This window comes from Thermobia domestica, chromosome 6 (assembly GCF_964235325.1).
Source record: "Thermobia domestica chromosome 6, izTheDome1.hap1.1, whole genome shotgun sequence".
NCBI classification, from domain to species: domain Eukaryota; kingdom Metazoa; phylum Arthropoda; class Insecta; order Zygentoma; family Lepismatidae; genus Thermobia; species Thermobia domestica.
The window spans coordinates 152,719,110-152,738,200 of record NC_137459.1 but is presented as its reverse complement, the minus strand read 5'-3'; the positions used below and the strand labels follow the sequence as shown (position 1 = coordinate 152,738,200).

Here is a 19,091-nt window from a genome sequence, read left to right as displayed (position 1 = left end):
CCCTAGCTACGCCACTTCCCCCAGACGCCCGTAATGGCTCGGTCTATGGCCTCGCACCTCATAAACCTGTAAATACACCGAATTTCAGTTCAAATACCAAGTGTTATGTCTCTTACTTTCCAGAATTCTGAGCTATACCAAATTTCAGTTCAAGTAACAGGGGGCAAACCCACCGCTTTTGCTTGTAGCTCGGCCTACGGCCTCGCACCTCATGAACCTGCAACCATACCGAATTTAAGTTGAAATACCAAGTTTCATGACTTTGTTCCCACACACCAAGGTATAAACGTCTTATTTTAATAACTGTATTCCTCCACATATTTTTCTTCCCGCCCTTTTCTTTCCTTCTAGGTTACATATAGATTTAAAAAACAGAAATACAGATCTATATTTTAAATAAGAGGTTCAAAAACCAAATTTCATGTTTCTAACCTTCAGAGATTCCGAAATATCGACGTCTTATTACAATAATTGCAATCCCCACACCTTTTTTTTTCCACCTCTTTTCTTCCCCTTTTTACTAAAATATTTTTTAAAAACGCTAAAACACGTGTCAGATTATTTCAAATGAGAAATCCAAATAAATTTCAAGTCTTTAGCCGTAAGGGATTCGGAGATACGGCCATCTCTGAAAAATTCTTCCCATCCCATTCTCCCTCTTCCCCGTTGAATTTCCAAAAATCCTTTCATACTGGTACCCTACATCACATATCTTATGTACTGTCCAAATTTCAAGTTTCTAGCTTAAGTGGTTTGACCCATGCGTTAATCAATCAGTCAATCAGTCACTTTGAACTTAGTCTTTTGTATATTGAGATATGTGTATGTGTTTAAGTCATAGGTGTAACTAAAGGGGGCAATGTTGTCCCCCAGAATACCATTACAATACTATATGATCACTGAAAAATTCTTTCAATTCTCAGAAGTAAGGGCCATGCCCCCTGAGCTAAATATTCTAGTAATGTTAATGGCTTAAGCCTCCCCTTTGATGAGTTTCTGGCTACGCCACTGATATACAGAGCATGTTCGTGTAAAGGAAACATGGATCTTTACAGTAGCTTGTATGTCTTTCATGTTTGTAATATTTGCCTGCAAACTGTGGTTGCTAACTGTGAAGTACGGCTACAATACATGCACAGGTTTAATGATTGAAAATACCCTCACAAGATGTCAGCAAAAATGTGAACGGAATTACGTAATTTTCTTTATTTAATTCTAACGGCATATAAAATAAAATGATAAAACATAAAATCATAGAAGTAAATGAGCATGCAATGCACACGTATCCTGTACAGGTACTGTACACGTTGCCTGTTCAGTGCATGTAAAAAGTTCAACATGCAATACACAAGTAACCTGTACAAGCATTATACACATTGCCTATTCAGTGCATGTAAAAAAAAAAAAAAAAAAAAAAAAAAAAAAAAAAAAGTCAAGCGATGTACATGTACCTGTACAAGCAATGTACATGTATTTATACAGGCAAAGTAAAAAAACTTCACAGTTATTGTGTTGGGTACTCTAAATGGGTGTTGGATGTTCTAAATGGGTACTGCATACCTGAAAAGCACTTGTATTTCGCCTTATACATGCAATGTACATGTACTGGACATGTGCATGTATACAAATTTGTGTGTGTGTTTGTGATCCTGAAAACAGCATGTTCCTCACCTGTAAACAAACTTTCTTTCTCCGAACATATACTGTACATTGCATGTACAGGTTTCTTGTATGTGCTTGACGCCTGTAAATGCATGTTCTCTGCGTCTATACAGGCACATTAACTGGATAAGTCCAGGCACAGTACAGGTGAAAAGTCGTATTCCATTTTCAGGCATATGTTTGACATTAACTGTACAGGTGCCTGTTTTTTTTCGCATGGGAAAGCAACAATATTTTGTATCTGTTTCTTGGTTTATGGTACTCTTTTCAAGCCTGACAGTTTGAATTTAAGCAACCAAAAATTCACTCAGAATAACAGCCCTGAAAAGGTTTTTACATATTCCCGACCAACTTTACCGACCGGGAGTCGAACTCAGAACATCTCCCACCAAAGGCAAGAGCGTTAGCGACTACGCTATGCGGGGCCATGTTCTATTTATATAACCCACTACAGAAAAACAAATGTGGTACTTAATAAGAAAATCAAAAAAACAACTAAAACATTTGTAAAGGAAACGGGCGCGAGATGTGAAAATACCATATGACATTATTAGTATGATGGGAATGTACTGTACTGGCCTTCATACTATATGATGCCAGTGACAAAGGGTGAAATCTAAATAATGAGAATGATAGAAAAGCCTCGAAGGAAATGCACCCTATATTTAATAAAATCCATGTGAGTTAGCCTATGTGGGAAGCCTCAAAGAAAGCACAATCCTATTTATAAAAGATGAAGTGACAGTATGTCACGCTAACTCCTAATAATACAACAGTCACGCTAACAGATGTCGCTACCTGGCGAAAACAGATATCGCTAGCTTGCAGGCAATTTGAAGAAATTAAAACTATTGTGACGATTTAATTCCAACTTAAATGGATAATGGTAATGCTGAACATAAACATGATTTGCTGCATATTATTACAAGAGCTGTAACCATATTTAAATATTAATATAAGCGGAAGTTGGTGAGCAATTAAAAATAAATTGAAATATTAACAATTAGAGCTCTTAATTAAGCATGATTTTAACCTATAGTGTACAGGATGAAAAAGGCTGAAGCGAAACTATTAGTTTCATTTAAATCGGGTAATTCCTCAAAAGTTATCGATAAATGAACACAGACGCACAAATGAATGTCGTGTCGAATGATAGAAGCTCTCATTTATCCTCGCTTCAAATGTGATTAGGCAATTTATGATATTTAAAGCTTTTTATTTAATAACCTGATACATAAACTCAATACACGCAAACTAAATAATTACCTGGGTATATTATTTGTATGAATGCATGGATGATGCAACAGTCTAAGCAAAAATCTCCTCCTTTCTAGCTTTCCCCCTTAGACTCTTCAATCAGCACTTCCATGGTCACACCGGAGTCCTGCACCTGAAAAATACGATTCATAGTAACATAGGTATACAGCAGAGAAAGAGGTCTAATGTACTAAAATGAAAATGAAATGAAATCTTTAAGTTTTACGCCCCATATTTATGCCGGTTAGGCTAAAGGAGACAGTGAAGATGTGAAATGAATGAAATGGTGGAATGAAGAAAGTGTGAGGAAACTAGGGAACCCTGAGAAAACCCACGAGCACGATGTCTGTCCATCACAAAGTCCACACGGCGCGAGCTGGGATCGAAACAGGGACCCCAAGCACCGGAGGTGAACGCTCTACAACTGAGCCACCGCACCCTTTAATGTACTAAGAACCACACAAATTAAATATCAAGACATTCATTATCATCTAGTAATCAGTTCTCATATAAAATTCTGTTCTCCAGTTTAGCAATTGCTTTGGTCTGTGGAAAATCACTTGCACTGCGTTACTTCAAGGATATCATTAATTCGCCTGTTATGAGCATTGTCAGGAAAAAAAAAAAAAAAAAAAAAAAAAAAAAGAGTCACATTGTCATTTTTTCACTTCAAACCACTGTCTCCGGTTTAACTTCTTGGAATGATTATGTATATTTGAGATTTAACGCGGACTCAAGAGTCGCATGTGCTTGTAACGAGAGTAGGAACCAGCACCATGTGATCTATTACACAACACTGGAAAACTATTATACACTGTTAAGCCTCTGTTTACAAAGGGGCTGTGTGCATACCCCATTGCTGTTTATTTTGTTGTTATGTAAGTAATAATATTTATTCGAGGATGGTGCTTCTTGACTACTTATATCTATGAAAATGTTTACAAAAGAAGCAACAATGGTCATTAAGTTGTCTTATAGAAATTGGTAGTTAATCACAGTGGGGAGATTCCAGTTGGTGACTTTGATGTTTCTGATTCTATCTTAAGAAGAGTCTGGTATGTAAATATTTATTTACTTTTCTAGAGAAACAGTTTCTGAACTCCCACCCGGTAAACAAAGTAACTATTTTAACTTGGTAAACAAATGGTTAGTACTACTACTACTCTTGTTCTCCCCAACCATAGGTTAGTGGGAAACATGGAAATTTTTCAAAATCTCTCCCCCTTGGGAGAGCTGTTTTATACTTTGATAATACAATATCCCTAGGTAAATTTCTTAATAAAATGCGTAACACCATCGTCCCTCAACAAATTATGGAGCGTAAATTAAAAAGAGAGGACAATAAAATTGTATGTACTCGTGTGGAAAACACCAAACAGAAGCTTCAAGTTAGTATCTATTATTCGGTTGGAAATATTCCGTTAACGTCAACAATGGTAAGAAAATTTCGTGTTAGAAGGAACTCTTGAAGTGTTAGATGTATTTGCGTTCCACCAGGCTGGCTGGTTAAACCAAAAAAGGCAAAATGTTCGTAAAATCTTGATGAACACATATTTGTGGGTTATCACGTTTCACTCCCGCATATTATTCGTATCATATTCAGACTTAAATTCCTCATTCATTACTCAAAGAGATTATACTACAAAAGCAACTTTTTTAAATAAGTTTATTTTAGTTATTTATTTTTTTTTTTTTTGTGATTTTTAGTTTGTTATTACTGTTATGCAATTGTAATCAAAGAAATTCTAAATATTGTTTTGTTTTAATAATGTTTACTTATGATAAAATACATCGAAATTCCGTACTTTGGGAGGGGGGTCATACAAATCCCACGAGAGGCATTTATAGAAATCAAAAGTATCTTGTGTTTCTGTTTATGTATAAGTGGGTCAAAGCCAAAGTGGACTCAAATAATTCGTATCTTTTCACTTTTCTTACTGATATGCAAATTAAGTCGTTGTATTTCTTTAACTTGGACTAATAAAAGACGTAGTGAACTAACTTGGACTAAATTAGTTCTTCTGTACTCTGCAGTATTTTGAAATTGTCCATATGTAACTCTGTATAATGGTTTCACTTGTGCAATGGTTTATCTTTTTGTCCTTCTAAAATGACCCGTAACAAGTATGTAAAGTTTAGTACAACGTATTTTCATCAGGTGTCCTTGATGAGTGAGTCGGCAAACGTATCACATTTGTAGCCAATTAGTCCCTGTTTCGAGTTCAAGTTGAGGATAATGTCTCTCGGATATAAGCCGAAAAGCGGTTTGGATTGCGCTTTAACCTAATGTCATGACCCCTTCCAGTATAACCAGGTTGTTGCATAATAACACAAAGCCGAAACAAACTTGTTTCTATCCATATGTGACATAAATACAGAGCAAATTATTAAAAAAAAAAAAAAAAAAAAACTGGTTTAAACCAAAAAAGTTTTTTTTTTTCAATAAAAACCATGGTTTTTGCCAACCCTGGATTCTACACACATTTCATTTGGTGTATGCTCAGTGGTATTCATGATTTACTCATTTAAATTCCTTTTACTTTTCATGTTAACATACAGATCCTAGAAACAGAAAGTTAATGTCTCGAAAAACGTTAAACGAAGAACGAGAAAAAGTTGTTATACCGTTAGTGTTCTTCCATGGCAGAAATTCGAGTTATATGCCCGGTAGTTCACGTGTTTCAGTCCTACTTAAACTATAAGTCAGTCTACATGTTGAAAAGAATCGTTAAATTCCAAAAGTTGAATTCGTGCGGAAGAGAATCTATCTGCTATTTTTATTTGCTTCTGGAGTTTCCAAATAAGAAGCAAACTCTCAGTAAAAATAATGAAACAATATAGAATGGCAACAGTTAAGTTTTTACAGGTCATTTAACTGTGACTCATAATTGATGGATATAACACTACACTTTTTCTTTATTTTCTTTTTTTCTTTCTTTCTTTTTTTTTTTTTTTTTTTAATCTTGTTGGATTCTGACGCACATGTTTAAAGAAAACATGATTTAGAAATCTTTACTTTAAGAGGCAGCAAGACTGAGTACAGTCACTATGGATTAAAAACTTCGATTTAACATGGGCCATAAACTTTAAGCCAAGAAACCATAAAGAGACACTAGACCCTTTCATACTCACTGGAGATTTTTGCTTCTAGGGCCTACCTGAACGAAGGAAACACTTCAGAACATGTCAAGACTGATCTGTTGATTTATGGTTTACGGAATTCAGGATGCCTTCAGCGGGGTAGAGGCTGTAGCGGAGTGAAGATCTGAAACTTGAGTACAGAGACATTTGTGGAGCAAAAAATATTTAATACTATTCGAAACCCTACAAACGTGCGTGAAAGAAAATACTTCGAATGTTCTATGCTTGCTCAATTAAGGCTAAATAACACTATGATGATTGCAACGATGAAAATGTTAGCATGAAGTGCGAAGAAACGAAAAAACCTCGAGAAAATCCATGATCACGATGCTCGACCACCACCAAACTCACATGGGCAGTCAAAGTGCCCCCATACAAATTACTATTGTCAATTGAGATGTAAACACTAAAACACCCATATTTAAATTTAGTGTAATCACCACGTGCTGCAATTACGGCATACAGCCGCTCCTGCGTGCTTGTTGCAAATGCGGTAAAGTGACCGGGTATTGCGATTGTACTGCCATACTTGCAGAATCGTCAGGTTTCTATCCTCTCCCATTTCCAACCATTCTGCACCATCAAACCCCATAGATGTTCCACAGGTTAAGATAAGAAGACCATGGAGGTCAGTCGAAGGAGATGAGTTTTGGGTGTTCATGTAACCTAACCTAACCTGGATACGTCTGGACGTATGCACAACACTGTTGTTGTGGATGAAGACAAACGCCTATTTGTCTGGAAAATTTGCAAGGTAAGATGGTAGCAAGGTGTTCTCCAGAATATCAATGTAAACCTGGCTGGTCATCCTCCCGGTGCTGAAATCAGTTTCCTTGAGCAAGCGAGTGTCATGTAGCCCTAGAAATATGCAGCAATCGGTCCAGATTCTCATCTCTCCACTGCATGTTGAGGAACATATCTTGTCCCTTGTGACCTATAGAAGATGAGTCCGTCATTGATCGGGCAGAAATATCTTTTCATCACTCCATATAATTAGATCCCAATATACATGTGAGAGTTCAATGTTCCACTGCAAACATTTTAATCGTCTCGCCTTGTGCGACTCTTGGAGAAGAGTCTGCATGACAGGACAACAGTTCTTCGGTAGGCTGCCTTTAGTCTTTACCGTATGGTTTCATGAGAACAGTCGTACTCTTTAGTCTTGTCCCGCATAAGATGGATCTATGAAGTTTCGAATTGCTCCCGACGTCTTCTATCAGTGCTTCATTCTGAGCTGCAGTTGTTGCCCTAAGTCTGCCTGATTTGGAAGAAGATTTAATTTAATTTTAACATTTGCTAACAATGTGTAGGTCGCAATCAAATGCTCTGACGATTATAGATGCATTTTGATCTTGTGATGCACGAGCCACAATTTTTCACCACGCTGAACTACTGTCAACTCCTGACTATCACGCGAATGGGACTGACTTTAATTCTCAGAATAAACGTTTTAAACGATATGCTGTAAACAACATGTGAGGCGTTACTGCACATATTCTCGGCAATAATTGTATAGACCCCACATTTTTATCCCTGAATCAGGAATGGGGGATCTTTTACTTTAGGGCACATTGGTAATACCCATTTCCCAAGAAAGCTGCATATGATAGTTTTGAATATGCCTAATTTTTGTGGATATTTTACAGTTATTAGAGTTATATTAACAATTTGCATGAAAATTTATAACTAACGAATTAAAAACCTACAGAAAAAAACACAATTTATTTAAATTGAAAGGTGTATTTTTTAAACATTTTTTTTAAACAGGAGTTTCGCGCAGACCCTGGGTTGACAGTAACGTACAGTTCCTAATGATGATGTCATAAGGTTAAGTGATCAATAACGATAGGCCCCGTTGGAAAGTCTGACCTGCTTTACGAGATGGCGTGAATCAATCCTCTTCCCTCTTAACTTCAACCATATAATAGGAAAAACTCAGTATGTAAACCATACTATATAATACCGAATAATTATAAAAATTATAGCGAAACACCTTTTTAAAGGAGGGAGGTTAATTCAACGCTTATTACAAGTCAATTCAACCCTCATTCTTGAGTAATTCTAATCCCAAGCAATGGAGATTGTGGAAATCCTAAGCGAAAACACATACCATATTGTGTTAAATTCAAGTTTTTCTTTTTTAAATAAATTTTTCTTTTAAATCAAAAGGGTAGAGTAAATTCATATTTTAATTCTTTGCAAATTTCCACCACAAGCAACAGGAATGATTGGAAAGTCCTAAAGGAGACGGCGATGATGGGAATGAGCGAAATGGTGGAATGAAGAAAGTGGGAGAAACTGAAGAACTCAAAAAACACCCATGCACATGGTGTTTGTTCATCACAAAGCCCACTTGGCGCAAGCTGACAAGGATAGGACATGAACCTGTCATCCAGACATCCGAATAAAACCTATCCATTCGATAAACATAACAAATATATGTTCATGCACAAAAAAAAAAAAAATTAGGCGCCATGGACAACGGAATAAGTCCATGGACGCCCATTAACCCTGTTAGTATAAAGAAAATCGTAGACTCGCAGTGAAAAAGCTATTGCATCAACACTGTTCATTGGAAAATGATGGTTTATATTTCATTCTCTTCAGCATAAAACAAGATTTCCAGAGGTGCTATGTATTGGCGCCCATTACATACTTGAACAGGAAAAATTGGGAGAATGTCGGGAAAAGTCCCTCCATAAATCCCTCCCATAAACTTTGGGCCCCTCTGGAGTGGCCCCGGGTAAAAGCACACAATTCAAATGTATCTCGAAAAATACTATAGGGGTTAAGAAATGTGTATACCAAGTTTTGTATTGCTAGACAGAATAGGTATGACGAGAAAGTGTGTATTGTTATACAAGATTTTCCCTTATATCTATTCCATCTATCAATACAAAACTTGGTACACCCGTTTCTATATATAGTATTTTTTCGAGATGTATACGGATTGTGTGCCACTCCAGAGGGGTCCAAAGTTGATGATTTCATATCCGTTCCTTGTGAGATCGAACCATGGACCTCACGCACCAGAATTGAACGCCCTATCACTGAGCCACAGCGCTCCTCCAATTGAAAGTACAGATCTATACAACAATCACGAGAGTAATGCACCTAAAAAGTATTTCGGTAATATTTACTGTTAATATTTCCTATGACATAAGCTGATTACAGGACGAAACTTTTAAATTTCCTGATAGAGATGAGTATTTCTGATGGCACAGTTCATTGACACACAAATCAAACTTATATATCCCCTCTTGGTCAGGCTTTGACTACCTCTTTACGAAGGCAGTTTTTATTTTATTGATGGGATTTTAATTTCAGAACAAACTGCATGTAGAAAAAAATGACTTAATTCATTCTTACAAAGAAAAATTATTGTATATACTTAATATGTAACTGCTGAATATTAAGGCCATGTCTAACGTTTTCAGCTGCAATCATCAATTCCTATATAACAACATGGTGAACTTCTTTCCAAAGTCTTATGAAAACTATTTGTCTTATACAGTTCAGTATTTCTTCAGATGTTAAACTACCCCAATAACCCCGTTAACTTTTTTATTTTTAAACTAGCTCTTATAGTTCATTAATATTACTTTTTACAAAGAAATGTGACAGTGTTGTAAATATATACACAAATTCAGATATTGGAGAATCAGCAGCGTTTCTTTTACTGCTTATGGAGGCGCAGATACTATCTCTCCTGATCGATTCAGACTATTGTTCCTCACTGATCTTCAAAATGTTGGTAGCGGAGGGAAACAAGTTGCAAAATGAGAAAAACACCGTTCATCTAATAATATGGAGAATGCTTATCTTCGAAGTTATGTTAGTTGACAATCTGATCATATCGTTCGGAAGAAAAAAGGGTTGCGTAAGGCAAGACTGCCTGCTGTCAGAAATGAGACAATCTTATCTACCTACGCATCTTTTTACTTGTATTTTATAGTAAGCCTTGTCAAATAGGGTGCACTTTCCTTATTTTCATTGTTCAACCATATTTGATCCTAAATCTTGATTCTTGCGCGGTGAACAAACAAAGGATCGTGAACAAAGGAGACACGACAGAGAAAACGCAAAACTAAAAGCATTATCATCAATATTTGGTTTCCAAAATAAGGGAAGTAACTTTAAAAAAATAATAACTCTAAAAGAAATATTTGTGAAGATGAAAGAACAAATCATGGAATTTCAGGCGTGTGCATAGCAGTAATATACAAAATAAATAAATAAAGATTACAATATTTCTGAGGGTCTAGATCATTTCGACCCGATATTGGTACTCCAAGGGTAAGCAAGTGAAATATTTTTCACTGAAATCTGATTTATGGTTTGTATATATGTATAATGTGTGTGCATTATATAGTATTTTGACTCGGTTTCTTGACCAACGTTACGTTACATCTTAGGAATCTACAATTATGTCACTTTTGAACAAAGATTATCCTTTTTCCCCTACGTACTTCATAACACCAACTCTCCTGATTCATTTAAAGAACCAATTGCCGGTTGGTCGCAAACTGGAATTATTATTTTCGGCTGAGGAATTTTATCGAACTCTCAATCAAATTTGGGCGATAAACAGTAATGGCCTTGTCGCCAATTGAAATGATCACAAATCGCACGGAATCAATTATATATATATATATATATATATATATATATATATATATATATATATATATATATGGCCGGATTTAGGGGGGTGCAAGGGAGCACATGCACCCCATTCACTGTAAATATATACTATCTAAAATGAGAACCTAGTGAAAAAGCAACATTTTCCGAAACTTTATGTTGTCATGCGTCCGTTTGAGGCTTTAGAAAAAAAAAAAAAAAAGAAGAAAAAAGCTGAGTTTTGCAAAAGGAATAACTTGAGTCGATTTTCTGAAGGTTGAAGGAAAAGGATTCATTGAACAAAGTAATATTCCTCATTCACACCATAGGCGCCTAAAGGCATTTAAAAACTTAAAAATTCACATCAAATGTAGTGGGTTATTGGCGCATCCCTCTCAAGAAATCCTGGATCCGGCTCTATATATATGTATATATACAGAAAGCTATATTTGCCCATATATCCACATTCATGCATGCTTCTATTTTGTAGTTGACCATTCATCACAAGAGAGTTAATACTTGATCTGTTGATGATTTGCGGGTGAAACATCGCAATCAAAATCTCGCCGCCTACAGTCTCGCTTGGCAAAACCTCGCGGACCAAAATCTCGCATAGTCAAAATCTGAAGGAGGACGAAATTTATCCTTGCCAGAGCAATCTAAAATCTCGCGTGACCAAACCTTGCAGTGGCGATTTCTTTTGTATAGAATGTTTAAAATATATATTTAAAATATTCACCGTACACTTGGAAAGTAATAATTATTATTATAAATAAACGACAAGACAGAACGTGTGATTTTATTATTTTTTAAAAGAGGGAAAGAAAGATAGGTAATCAGTTAGATCCTGCCTTGTTAATATAACACCTGTATCAAAGAGAGATCTTCACAATTAACGCTCACCATATAATTTAATCAAATAGAGATGCAGAACAATAATAGGATGCCACTTTTTTTTTTGGGGGGGGGGGGGGAATTTACATGTAAAACCTGTAAACTTGTTTATGTTGGCGGACAAGGCAATGATCATACTTATTTAGTAAAATTTGAAAGATAGTTTACATTTTTGCACTTAAGGAGCTATCGAGCTCAAGGCTCCCGAAAAAAATTTCACTATTATTTTTTCGCATTATACGTACAACACAAATGCTGGTTACTCGTTCTCAAGCTCCCCCGAATCAAGATCCTAAATTCGCCACTAGTTTTGATAATATTTGAATCGATATTATAAGTAGAAATACTTTATAGGAAGTTCAAACCTGAATTATCACAGAAATAAGAACACGTAAGATGTTACTAACTGTAGTCGTATTGTCTAACGAACTCCCAAAGGGTTGACCTGTTGAATGAAAGTGTCAGAGATACTTGTTAATTTGCATTTGAAACTAACATCTAAACAAGTACCTTGGCAGTTTATAGGCCCTACAGAAATATATTTCACTGTGGCATAAGAAAAAAATGGATATTGCACCTTCTTACCATTTTAAATTCGAGACGAGGCTAGAAACACAACAATTATCGTCTTGTTTTCAAGACGATAAATTTCTCGAGTCTAGTGAACAACACTAATTCACGCAAGTCTTGGATCTCAAACACTGTTTTAGTGTTACATGATTCATATATAATAAAGTACAAATTGATAAAATGATAGTACGAAAGCAATGAAGAGCATTTATCTACGTTTAAAATATACAAGTCGTTACACAATTTACTTCAATAATAAGTATGGTTTATATGTTGTTATATCACACTATTCATAGACCAATCGTGATGCGAAACGGTTGTGATAACTTCCAGATGAAATTAAGAAAAAAAAAAGTTTTTTTTTTTTTTTTTTTTTTTTTTTTGCATAAGTTAACAAAACGGAACAATAAAATTTCAAGACAAGAGCGAAAGAAGCCTTCTAGACTCGAAACTAGACGATACCTATTAAATTTAGGAGACGAGACGAGAAACCTTACTTCTTTTCTCGTCTCATCTCATGGAAAACACTACCTAAACAAAATAGATATCGCTCTTTCTTGTATTGACTAAATGGTAGATGTTGCTGCATTTTTTACATGAATAATCGATTTTATGGCATATCAATCTGCAAGCATATCATCAATCTGTACGCTATTATTGGGGCATTAGCCAAGAATAGAACATTGTAGAACGCATTAGGTTATTATTTAAAAAGGAAATTAAATCTTGAGTTTTAGGTTCCACAGTTATCCCGGTTAGGCTAAAAGAGACGGTGATAATGAAAATGAATAAAATTGTGGAATAGAGGAAATATCTCGAATATCTCTGAAGAACAGATCCTTGACGAGATTTTTTTCTTTGCAGTTTTGAATAATGAATTCTCGGTCGTTTCCTTATTACACATATATTACTATTTTGCAGTTCGCTATCCATCACAAAATGGTAAATCCTCTTTAATCTCCATGCAAACTTTTGTCAGTTGATGCGACAAATAAACGAGTTTACTCTACACTATACAGTTCGAAACTATTTTTATAAGATGAACACATCCCTCATTTGAAAGCAACACAGACAGATTTTCTGAATCTTTCGTAGATTGTTAGCACCAATATGCTACTACAGGTAAATTATTCGCGGAAATGTTTACGTAGAATCAATGAAATCTTCACGATCTATGAAGAAAGGAAACAGATTTTGCTATTATCAGCTGTCGATCTGCATTTCATCGGTCTATTTGTCTTCGGGGATAACCCGAAGTTCACACACGTGACCTAGCGAGGGGCAAAGAATGTAAGAAACTTACCTGGTTAGCCTCCTATCTGCTGCTCCAACGTGAATACCATAAATTAACAGCGTTTAAATGGAAGAAAATTGATTTTTAATTAGCGCGCTCTAATATTATTCTAGCAAGAAAAAGTAAAACTGAACATGCAATATTAGTACTAACAAACATTTGGACGAATTTCGAAATAAATAGTTTTCATAACATTTTGGAAAGAAGTATGCCAGGTTTTATATAGGGAAATCTCATTGCATTCCGAGTGTTGGACACAGTCTTAACAGCTTTAGTATTACGGTGTTATAATTGAACTACATTCGTATCAGCGTTGTGGAAACTACTGCATTGTCACAGTTCTGTGCTGGTGGCGAATTTCAGAACTAAAGCAAGTAAAGTGAATAGATACAATATCTAAACAGCGTAAGACTAAATTTAGATCTTATGTCCATACTTTTTAAGACTTATGAACGTTACCAGTTTACAAGGAACTGTTTATAAAGTAACCAGAACATGAAAAGCAACCAAGCACACAATCGAAGATGGCAGGTTATTAAAAATTATATACACACAGAAGTTTTAGCGTCATATTTATTTAATGCTAGAAATCTCTTCTAAAATCGGTATAGGAATTCTATTATTATTTTTCTTAATGGTACTGATCGATGAAAATAGTTTTACACAAAAGTAACACGAAGTTTAGTCTCCCATAAGGAAGGAAAATTTGATTCCTACCTTAAACAAATTACGATAGAGTGAAATTTTATTATTGTTACTGCGGGCAAAAACAGCATGTGCCTATATATCCATTAAAATTAAATTAAAACTGAGATTAGCATTTCGATGGTTTAAATAAAATGAAGAAAAGAAAATACAATTGCCACGTAAAACTATTTTATTAAAATTTTCACCTGATAGCAATATATATATATATATATATATATATATATATATCCTACTGTACGTAAGATAGGCAAATTATTATTATTAACGTTACCTGTGAATACAACCTCCATGAAAGGATGGATGATCGCAGAAATCTGATGTACGGATTAATTACGCAGTAAACGCTTCAATCCAGATTTCTAAATCCTTAAGATGTCACATCTGAAAAATATGGCGAACTTTTATAGTAAACAATAAAATGAAAATAACTCAACTTACAATATATTTTCAAGTAAAATTACATTTAATTCAAAGTACACATGTAAAAACAAAAGCGGACAATTAGGACATAGTTTTCACGACACAATAAATATACCTATCCGGTTTCGATTCCCGGCGGAACTCATGTGGTTCGATTCCACGTTAAACTGTAGGTTAACGTCTCATATAGCCTCGCTAAACAAAATATCAAATAAATATACCTATATAAAAGTAACCAATTCTAAGATGTAGCGTCGAGAAAACAGCTCTTTAGATTAAAGTTTTCTCTTTCAGAATACGCCTTCAGTTCAACAGTTAAATTTTAAAATTATTTGCCAATACACATTAAAAATACTGTTTGAAATATACAGAATACAGCATACTTCAACAAGTGCCATTAACGATATAGTTACTAGATGTGAGAGGTAGAGTGGGGCACGAAGACAGTGGAGTTGAAATCCATAGAAAGTATGACAGGTTCCTACTTCCACTTCATTACACTTCCTCTCAGGAGAATTTATTACTTTATACAAAAGAAATTACGTAATTGGATGTTTAGTTTGCCTACATTAGATTTTCCAAAGATCCTTAGCTAGAGAGGATACACTTAATTTATCCTACAAATGAATATGATACTTTGAAAAAGAGAAGAGCAGTATACTAAGAAAAACAAATTTTTTTTGCGGGTTGATCTGAAAAATGGTGTATTAGAAACTGTCACCTTTTCCGGGAATTAACGTCATTTTTGACATTTATTAATCGTTTTATGTATGTACACATGCTACTTAAATATTGCACATATATTGTAGTTTACGATTGTTCACATTTATTACAGTTTTCTTTGGAGTCAAGAGGAACGGGAAAGGTGGAAACTTCATAACGAGGAACTACACAATTTATACCGTTTACCAAACATTGTTAGGGTCATCAAATCTAGGAGGCTTAAGTGGGCAGGTCATGTAGCCAGAATTGAAGTAGGAACGCTTTCAAAGTATTAACTGAAAGACCAATCGGAAAACGACCATTAGGAAGAACTAAGCGCAGATGGGAGGACAATATTAAGATGGATCCAGTTGGCTAAGGATAAAAGTCAGTCGAGAGCTTTTGTGAACGCAGCATTGAATCTTCGAGTTAGTTATTAGTTTTTCTTTCCACCTTTTGCTAAACCTAAGTGATGGTAGAGAGCGTTGCTTGTATGAAAATGTTCCCCAAAAATATTTGTAAAAAACATTATAATCAAAAAACAAAATTAAACTGGAATGAATGTATCCTGGCAATCGTGCTTTCAAGTGATTTTTGTAGTAACGAAGGAAAAAACCACAAACTTTCAGTAAACGACGGAAGGAAAGGGAGTAAAAAAAATGTTGAATATGTTGGTTTAAACCTAGTGTCTACATTGTCTACCAAACATATTCATTTCTGTAATCAAGATTCGGTACACAAATATAGAAACAAACATAACAATTCACTTGAGACTCGAAGCGACGCGCTACAGCTAGAAAACTTTAATGTATGGTACAAAGTAGGAAGCCTTTTCAAGAAAGTACATGCAGGTGAGTGAGTAGAGTGAAAGTCTACAAACTCGCAAAGCATTTTGATACCGGATCGAACTCCATTCCCTTTATTTTATTTACTTTTACTTCTTTTAGAATAGAGGGATACTGGTAAGATTTTCATATTCATAAGAACTGAAACAACATAAGTAACTTTTAGTTAGTTTTTCCTTTAATATACTTATCTACTCAGAAGCATAATACTATCGGTAATAGCACTTGTATACTTGCTCCTCCCACTCCTTCCCCTTCGTTGCACAGGGGCCGCGGTGGCTCAGTGGTAGAGCGTTCACCTCTGGTGCTTGGGGTCCCGGGTTCGATCCCCGCCCCCGCCAAGTGAACTTTGTGGTGGACAAACACCGTGTGCGTGGGTTTTCTCGGGGTTCTCCCGTTTCCTCCCACTTTCTTCATTCCACCATTTCATTCATCACTCATCATCACCGTCTCCTTTAGCCTAACCGGCATAACCGTGGGACGTAAAACTTAAAGATTTAATTTTTTTCCCCTTCGTTGCACAGCAGACAGATCCACTTCGAATTTTACTAGAAAAAGAGAAGCACAGACACGTTGTAGTCTTGCTAAGACGTAGTATTGTAGCTAAACTTTTGAACTTTTCAGCATATCAAAAAATATTTTTCTTTTCTTTCTGAGTACGCACTAAGCAAAGATGAGTTAAGCTGCTTTCGAGTTTAACGTCCCTTTCAGCAGCGAGGCTGTGAGACGGGACTTACTGATAAACGTGAATCCGAACCACATGGGCTCCCGCCGGGAATCAAACCCGGGTCTCCCATGTCAAAGGCGCGTACGCTAACCGCTTAGCCACGAAGGAACTCATACACTAAGCAAAGAGTTCGATCGTACCATAAGTTTGATGGAGTGAAGACTGATAATTTTTTTAATAAATATATAAATTCGATAAGTCTAGGTGCGTGAAATATAAGTACTTCGAAAGACACGTATGAACCAAAACCATACTTTTCTGAAGTAGACGGGAAAGTAAAATAATGATATCAAAAGACTACAACGAAAAGGCGCAAGGAATTTTCCTTCCCTAGCGTGAGAACATATTAACCATATTTCTTGGGTTACAAATTATCAACTTATGTGTCGGTGTGTATTCTTTCACTAATCATATTTTTAAAGTTTACCCCTATTCACAATATTCCTAACTAAATTGAAGCGAAAAATCCTATGTGCTTCTTTGCGGCTAAGCGACTAAACGCATAGACCCGGGTTTTATTTACGGTGGGAGCTAATGCATTTTGATTCAGCGTTAAGGTTTAGATATCACGCCTGCGGAAAAAAAAAGTAAAAGCAAACAAACCGAACTAGTCAAAGAAGGCAGTGTTACGAAGGTACATCATCAAAATAGTGCTGGTGCGACTGAAATATCTAACTGATACACGTCACTTTCAAGGTGAAAAAACTGAAAACTACAATACCAGGTTAGCCAGTAGTCTCAAGCTAAAGCTACACATTTTTGTCATCTCAACAAGCGACTAGATTCCATGTCGAAAGAAGTCGGGAGTTTCTGATGCGAAGAAGTGAGCCGCACGTTGCACCATCCGGTCATCAGGCAAGTTCTTCCCTGACAAATAGTGATTGAAACACAGGCAGATCCAAAGGTTTCTAGAGTGCAGGGCGCAGAATGGGGGAAGGTATAAAAAGAAGTTCAACTTAAATTTAAAGTTTCGATATTCCCTACGACGTTTGGTATTTCTTCATAAACGTCTAAGTAATATGTACTAATTCTGTTTGGCCCCATTTTTAATTTATCGTTTAATAGACATGCCTAATTTGGTCATATTTGGCCACGGTGGCTCAGTTGTAAAACGTTCACCTCTTGTGCGTGAAGTCTCTGGATCGATCCCGGCTCGCGCCAAGTACAATTTGTGGTGCACAAACACTCCGTGCGTAGGTTTCTCAAGGTTCTTCTCGTTCCTCCCAATTTCTTCATTCATTCTCATCTTCGCGGACTCAGACTGTGGGCATAAGCGTGGGACATAAAGCTGAAAGATTGATATAAATAGTTTGGTTATCCTTTGAAAGGATATTTTGAATACACCATATAATGAAATGTAGATTTTCTATGTTATATAATTGAAGTTAAGAAATGGAGTGAAAATAAGTTGTATTTTTATACCACTTCAAGGATGATTAAAAAACATGTTTTTGCACTTCACAGAATCCTGTTCCCTCATAATCTCTCTGTAAATAAAACAAGAACGGAACAAGCGTCAAACTGTTCAGCTGCATTTTTTTTTCACCTTTTCGCCGGAGATAAGGTAAACAAAACTACGACCCTTTAGCAAATAGTGTATAAGCATAGCATTATCGCACCTCAATTTGCTACACAACCTGCCTTAAAAAAAAAAATTAAAAAAAAAAAAAAAAAAGTTACATGCTGAGAATGTTTTTGAAACAAGAGCGGCGCCAGAAAGTTTGAAAGTAGCAACTTACTGTATTATGAGTTCCGTTCCACAGCTTGTATAAAACCTATGTATAATTCAGTTTCAAGTCTGTGGCCTTTTGTATTGTATTTATTTTAGTCCTTTTCCCATACGTTTAGCACTGTTTTGCAACGCATGTGAAGTGGACACGTCATGTATATATAAACACAAATTTAATTTCTTATATAATTATATCCGGCCAGTCTGGCAAGGTTTATGCTCATTTTGATGCTGGGGATAACTAACAGGGAGCATCATCACAAAATAATATAAGTTAGATGTTCGGAGGGAGGCATAAATAATGCCCCACTGTAACACAGTTTGATATTAGATAGTTTGAAGTAAAAATAAATTGAGAGCACATTACTGGAAAAGTAAAAAGGTGGTTTTCAATTAGTTCCTTTTTATGTGATAACCGTGGCATCAGTTGTATGAACTTTTTTTTAAGGATATAAGGACGTTTTCTCGGACTTAGCCTCTGGAAGGCAGCCTAGGTTATTGTGACCAGAAGTGTACTGC

General features: G+C 35.7%; 1 protein-coding gene across 1 annotated transcript in view; it reads right to left on the bottom strand.

Annotated features, from left to right (window-relative positions):
• Window positions 1-19,091, bottom strand: part of LOC145688273 (DNA repair endonuclease XPF-like) — a 57,341-nt gene that overhangs the window by 15,656 nt on the left and 22,594 nt on the right. The window contains exons 2-3 of the mRNA XM_081762269.1: window positions 14,421-14,530; window positions 2,929-3,052 (exon numbers count right to left, since the gene is read on the bottom strand). The gene's annotated coding sequence lies outside the window, so the exon portion shown is untranslated. The remainder of the gene's footprint in view (window positions 1-2,928; window positions 3,053-14,420; window positions 14,531-19,091) is intronic.